Here is a 7604-nt window from a genome sequence, read left to right as displayed (position 1 = left end):
CCCTTGAGTTTAGAAGACTGAGAGGGGATCTGATTGAGACGTATAAGATTATTAAAGGATTGGACATGCTGGAGGCAAGAAACATGTTTCCGCTGATGGGTGAGTCCCGAACCAGAGGACACATCTTAAAAATAAGGGGTAGGCCATTTAGGACAGATGAGGAGAAACGTCTTCACCCAGAGAGTGGTGGGTGCGTGGAATGCTCTGCCCCAGAAGGCAGTAGAGGCCCAGTCTCTGGATTCGTTTAAGAAAGAGTTGGATAGAGCTTTCAAGGATAGTGGAATCAAGGGTTATGGAGAGAAGGTAGGAACAGGATACTGATTGAGGATGATCAGCCATGATCATATTGAATGGTGGTGCAGGCTCGGAGGGCAGAATGGCCTACTCCTGCACCTATTGTCTATTGGTTGCAGGGTCAATCATGAGGGGCAGGAGATTGAGGGGATTTGAAAAGAAACGTTTCGCTCACTGGGTGGAAGGAATCTGGAATGCACTGCTTAGAAAGCTAGTGGAGGTTGGAAACCTTAACCTTTAAAAAAACATTTAGAAGACACTTCAAATAGAACATTCAAGGATATGGAGCGAGTGCAGGAAATTGGCATTAGTGCACTTTGTGGTAATTACGTCAGTGCAGATTTGCTGGGCTGAAGGGCCTTTTCTATTCTGTATGAATCTATGACTCTATTCTCCTTAGAGGAGACATTTCACACAGGAGCTTAAAATCATAACTCTTATCAAGTAAGAAGAAGTGATTTCTAGTATCAGAATAGTTGGTAACCAGAGGACTCAGACATAAGGACAAAAGGAAACAAAGGTTATACAAGGAAAGGAACTTACACAGCAAGGTGTTTGAATGCAATCCATGAATCTGCTGTCATTGTCCTTTCAGTCAATATCGACTCAATGAGTGGCTGTTGTGCCATCCAAATGTTTCCCCTCAGACCTCACAATTTAACTCATTTAAGTTCCTGCAAGTGCTTAGCTGTTATAATGAAAACATATGACCATTTGGCAATTTTTATAGAGGTGCTTGCATTTTGGCTTCAGTTCTCTGAAGGTAAATTTCTGAGGTCAAAGTCATTTGCAAAAAGTAACCCAAATACATAATTTCCAAGAAATTGCAGCTGAATCAGCATTAGTCAAACAGCTGTCCTTCCGTGGATTACCACTTCACTACCGTGTAGCGTTCTGTTGATCCGCGAGACCAATGCAGGAGTTCTCAATTCCTGGCAGCGTCACCCACGCTGGGAAGGTTGGAGGAGAGGAACCAGACAAAGCTGTTCTGAAGTTGTAGAGGTACAATACTTGCAAGAGTTGAAAAGCTAGTAAGGACAAAGCATACAATCTAGAACAAGGTAACAATGTAATGCTTGGTCAAAACAAAAAGTGCAGCTGAGTTGCCATGACAAAAACAAATGCAAATTTGGCCAGTTTAAATTATGTCCCAAAATCCAATCAAGTTTAGTTTAAATATTACTGAAATACTAAATTCAATGAAACAATTTGATATTTTGGGGCATAAAACCAGACATTTTGAACAGTTGGGGCAAGAACTGCCAAGCCAACAAATACAGACTGCCAGAACAGCTCTCTGGAAGGTACTTGTCTCAGGTTTGCGCAGCAGGCCATTGAAAAGAGGGGAGAATCTGTAGAGGAAGAAACAAAGATGATTTGACAACTGGCTGGTTTTGAAAGTTGATTTTTTTTTTGTAAATATCTTAAATCAGGATTTTTGAAATAAAAAAATTGGACTAATAGTGTAGAGAGGGAGGTAAAAGATAGGTTTATGGGAAAGGAGTTGTAAATAGTGGTTGGTTTGGATATTCTGTTGGACTTAATTTTTACTTTAAATAGTGACCTCTGGGATAGCTCTTTTCCTCTTGAATTTTATCAGATTACGGCAAAAGGTGTATGTGTTTTGTGGCTGGTTTAAATTAGAAGGGTTTACCCAGTGTCACAACAAAGCACAATCCGAAACAAGTCTCATCAGTGATCCAGGCAGAAGATATTGGTGTGATATCAATGGTTGTGATGGCAGATGAGGTCTGCAGCAAGACGAGGAAATCACCAATTGTTGAATGAGCAGCCCACTTCAGCCTCCATGCTGCTCATCCTACATGGGGAAGCAACTGGGAAAGGTGTCATACAAAATAGTCTGTTCCATGACCAGCCTGGCTGGAAAACCACATCCAGCAGACTCATCTACCTGAAAACCTAAATCAAATTTGCTGTTGGAACCTGGAAATGTACAATTCTTTATGGATAACAAAACAAAGAACTGCCCTGTTCCTGAGAATTCAGGAACTTCATGACAATCTCTTGCAGGCTAGCACGATCAAAGATCAGCTGATCGTCATAGTTGTTACATCTTCTGGAAAGTAAAACCCAAGGATCAACCCAGGACACAATCTGATTTGTCATCAAGAACAGACTTGTCAACCAACTCTGAGCTCCCTGTTGGCAATAATTGCCTCATGACTCTCCATCTACAACTTATCAACAACTAGCTCTAACCTTAGCCATTGATGAGTCCAAAGGAGATTGGAAATGACACCCAACCAGGAAAGGAATTGGGAATTGCAAGTGCAGCGGATTGCCTGCTCACCTGCTGGTGCATCAACACACTGTTCCACCAAAAAGACGACTCCAATATTTCTTGGAGGTATCATTTAATCCCAAGACCAAAAGAATTTAACCCTCATAACCAAAGTGATGACCAATGCAGATCAGACCATTGGATCCATCCACTCAATGTCCATCAAATGCCACTAGAAAGTTTCAGAAAAAAAGCTCAATGTTGAGCAGTTTCAAGCCCAAGCATTGTAACACACTTGGCATTATCTTCACCAAAATCTCCAAAGAATTCATTATAATGGAGTGAAGAAGAGTTGGAAAAATAGAAGACAGCCATCATCTTTTGCGGTGAAGACATTAATCAGCTGCAAGACCAGGAAACACCCAGACTGGTTCCATGAGAATAACTATCATCCAAGACCTCATCAACTAGAAAAAGGAAAGCTCTCCATACCTGAAAAAATATCAGCAAGGCAAAGAGGAGAACTCAAAAAGTGAAGGTGCAGTTGTAAAGAAGAACTAGAGAAATCAAGAACCAATGGATTACTGAAAACTAAACTAACTCCTTGTTGATAAGCACCAAGGACCAATCCCCTTGACCTTAAACCAGTGCAGAGCAAGGATGAAACCCTTTAACAAACTCAAAACATTAGCCTCTGATGGAGAGGTCACTAAGAACAGAAACTATAATACAATTATTGACAAGGGCATATTTAAGAAAATCCTCCAATTTCCCAAAGATGACCTTGGACTCTCATCTAATGTAGAAGTTGAAGCCACCATGAGACCCTTGAAGAATGAACATCTAAGGATGGGAGTCTTCAACAACCATGACATCTGTGATGATATCAAGATCCTTATGTATAAGCCAGTCATCCTTCGGACTTTTCTACATGGCTCCATTTGAAGATCCTGAGAAGTGCCATCAGCACTGCTCGAGATGGATCCTCTACATCAGTTGGGAGAACAGGCGTACTTAACAAGCAGTGTCAATTGCTCCAGCAGAGGCCATGATCATACAAAAACAACTTCACTGGCCTGGCCACATGCTGAGGATGCCAGAATTATGACTGCCAAAGTAAGTCATCTTCACCCAGCTCAATGAAGATATCGAACAAGAGGATGACAAAGGAAGCATTTAAAAGACTACTTCCCTCAAGAAATGCAACATAGATGTTAGAGGGTGACCCACACATTATCAGAAGGAACAGATTTGGAGAAAACTCCTGTATGATGGGACAATTCAAGAACACCACCAGCAAGTAGTAGAAGGGAATGCCAACAATCTAAAGGCCAAGGACCACTACCTCCTGGGAATGCCTGCCAAGTGAGTGGTTGGAGATGCAGCACTAGGATCAGGCTCAGTCACGCAAAGATCCATGACACAGAATTTCCTAAGTGGACAATCAAACTATATTGAATGATTGCTGATGACAAACCTATGGAGCGAATGAAGTGTTTACATTGCTGAGTTTATTATAAACAGAAAAACAAATGAGAAGTCACAAGTAGTTTAGTTTTGAGTTTAGTTCAGAAGAATCAGATTTCAGGTTAATCCCAGCAGAAGAATACAACTTTTCAACCCAGCTGCAGGGCACTTTTTAGGTTTGTGGAATCTGCACGTTGACAGTTTGTTAAATCATAGAATCCCTACAGTGCAGAAAGGACCATTTGGCTCATCAAGTCCATCACTGACCCTCCAAAGAGCATCCCACGCAGACATGTAACCCCATATTTTACCATGGCCAATCCACTTCAACTGCACCTCTTTGGACCATTTATAGAGCTTGTTTTTGTGATAAATTTGTTCTTATTCAGAAAGAGCATTGAACATAAATGCATGAGTCTGCCAATGACTAAAGCACCACAGTAACCAATTGCAAAATTAAACCTATCTATTGGGTGAGGTTCTATTCTGGGATCAGACATGTCCAGTATTGTTATCAATTGGGGTTTTGATGGGATAGGAATGTATTGAATTTAAACAAGATTTGAGAATTAAGAAACAAATGAATGGGTATGAAGCATGAAACAAGACAGCTGGTGTAAAGTACATTACATGGATTAGAATTTTGACTGTTACTAAGATTTTTCTTGAATTAGAAAATATAACCATGGATTATTTTTAGCAAAGGCTATTTAATTTAACAGATAAACCGAAGGTGGAAATTAAAGTAGGTATTTTTTAGGGATGAAATGCTTAAAGTGATGACTCAACTTTTAGAATCAGAAGAGACCTAAAATTGAGTGTCACTACTAGAATTAGCTAAGATTTAAATTCCTTGCTTCAAGTGGGGAAAAAGCAAGGATAACGAAGAAAGCAAGATGTAAAGGGTAGGAATGAAAAGAGCAATAGAAAATGAGAAGGATATGTCAGAGGTCAGTTCTTTACAGAGTAGTGGGTGCTTAGAATACACTGCCAGCTGTGGGAGTAGAGTCAGATACAGCAGGGACATTTAAGGTTCATGGAAGATAGTAAAATGAAGGGTATGTACATTAGTTTGAGCTTAGAGTAGGTTAAAAGGTTGGTACAACACTGAGGGCTGAATGGCCTGTACTGTGCTGGACTGTTCTATGTTTGGATAGAGCCCTAGAATAAGAAAATTTCATTTGTAAAGAGGAGAGAAATGGAAAGAGAAACAATTTTAAAACTTTGAACAATAAAAAGACAGACAAATCAGACACGACTTAGCCAGACAGAAGCTTGAAACGAAGGAAGAAAATAATACCTAACAGAATGACTTTTGACTTCAAGGAGGGATATGATTTTAATTAGAAACTTCAGAGGATTGAGGTGAAAGATGTATTAACTCATTTGTAAAGGGAAGGTGAAGTGGCCAAAAGCAGTTGTCTTAATACTAGCGCATTTTCACAGGTATAACCACTAATGGGCTTACCAGTTTATCATAAAAACAATCTACAGAATATTAAACAGTTAGGAGTAATCAATAATGTTATGAGCTTGTCTTTGAAACTAATCAATTAAAATTTAGAACTCCATGAAATGTAACTAGCTATCTAGAATTTGCATGACTAAGGAAATATTATAGGACCAGTGGTTTTGATCACTGGAGTCAGATAAAAATTGAAAAGGCAAAGGAAGGCACAGATTTCTGAAATAGAATTCCAGTAAACCTCAATTTATTTAGATGAACCTTAAGTGAAGATTGAGCAGCAGCAGTTCTGGCACATTCCTATGAGATTTCATGGACAGTTTTACATTGAAAAAGAGGTTATGCACTTGAGAATGAAAAGGCAGACCATTAAATAACGATAGAAGAAAGCTCAATGCTGAGGGATGGGTTATCTTATACATGAAATACAAAACGTTAGCATGTCGTTGCAACAAGTAATTAAAATGACAAATTGAGTTTTGACCTTCATTGCTAGGGAGTTGGAGTTAAAATATAAGCATGATTTGGAGATGCCAGTGTTGGACTTGGGTGTACAAAGTTAAAAATCACAACACCAGGTTTAGTTGGAAGTACTAGTTTTCGGAGCGCCGCTCCTTCATCATGACCACATGATGGAGCAGCACTCCGAAAGCTAGTGCTTCCAACTAAACCTGTTGGACTATAACCTGGTGTTGTGATTTTTAACCAAATATAAACAAGTCTTGTTACAACTGTACAGAACATTGGTGAGGCCACACCTGGAGTACTGAGTGCAGTTTTGGTTCCTCTGTTTAAGGATGGATGTACTGGCATTGGAGAGAATTCATGAGAGATTCACTAGGCTGATTTCTAAGGGTAGCTATCATGAATGGCTAAACCAATTAGGCCTAAATGAAATGTATAAGATTCTGAGGGGATTTAATAGGGTTAACGTTGAGAAAATGTTGCCACTAGTACAGAAATCTCAATTGGAGCCATAGTTACAGAATAAGGGACATATTTAAAAAAGCAATGTGATGGGACTTCTTCCCCCACAGGACTGTGAATTTCTGAATTCAGTACCCCAGAGAGTTGTATAGGCTGGATCACAAAGAATTTAAAGAGAAGGTAGATAGATTTTTGAAGCAAGAGTCATTTATGAAAAAGGATGACGACTTGGAAATTCAGGCTTCTGCCAATTTTCAAAGAGTTAAATAAAATGGGAAAGGGAATGGTGCTGATAATGTGCCTTCTTTAATAGAAACGAGACAGTTATATCTAACAGCCTGAGAAATTTACCCAGAACGGATACCTGCATACTATTATTTTAAGGACAAAGTATGAATGAAGACACAGACTACCTCAAATATCAGCCAACAAGGTTAGGTAGTAACCCATCAGGTGGTTGCTTCATGTATCACCACAAAATTCTGATGGCAGGTTACAATGGTATTTGAAAAATGCAGGATAAAGTATTAAAACATTTTTATTAGCCAGCACTATAGAGATACGGTGTCTGACATATCAGGCAGAGGGTAAATCCTGATCATGAATTAAACTAACATCTTAAATTCCAATTTTAACTTTCAAATATTTAGCAACATCTTAATACTTCTATTCAGCTCATCATCCATACTTTCAAAGCAGCATTAAAGACCATGATTAGAGCTTATCGAGAATGCCCTACTAATCGGAATAAAGGAGTTATGTTTTACTATTTTCCATTACAGATACACCAAAGTCTCCATAGGATTCAATGGAGGACACCTTCGATTCATTGAGAAATTTATAAACCAAAGCTCAGAGGCTACTTCCAACATTTTCAGTGAGAAATCAAATCAAAGCTTGTGAACTGGCAAAAAAGCACTTGAAAAGTGCAAGAGAAAGGGAGTACACAAGACATTCCTAGGGCTAAAGGATCAGCAGTATCAGAAAGCTCAAAAGTAATACTCTCAGTGGCATCAACAAAAAGATCAAAAAAGGTTCTGGACCCTCAGCCCTTTGATATGTCATGTAAGTAATCGTTCCACGTTGAGTTGGACATATGGCATGGATAGGATAGCCATCAACCGCAGCCTGTAATGGTCATTAATGATCTAGATAACTACATGGTGTGTCTCAGGAACACATAGTAAGGCAAATTATGCACACACTCCC

At 39.3% G+C, this 7604-nt stretch overlaps 1 protein-coding gene across 1 annotated transcript in view; it reads left to right on the top strand.

The window, feature by feature from the left end:
• The window catches only part of LOC122556864 (histone-lysine N-methyltransferase NSD2-like), a 278778-nt gene that overhangs the window by 261313 nt on the left and 9861 nt on the right, over positions 1–7604 (top strand). Inside the window, exon 25 of the mRNA XM_043704119.1 lies at positions 7178–7460. The gene's annotated coding sequence lies outside the window, so the exon portion shown is untranslated. The remainder of the gene's footprint in view (positions 1–7177; positions 7461–7604) is intronic.

Source organism: Chiloscyllium plagiosum, chromosome 14 (assembly GCF_004010195.1).
Source record: "Chiloscyllium plagiosum isolate BGI_BamShark_2017 chromosome 14, ASM401019v2, whole genome shotgun sequence".
NCBI classification, from domain to species: Eukaryota; Metazoa; Chordata; class Chondrichthyes; order Orectolobiformes; family Hemiscylliidae; genus Chiloscyllium; species Chiloscyllium plagiosum.
This window is presented reverse-complemented; position numbering and strand designations above follow the sequence as displayed.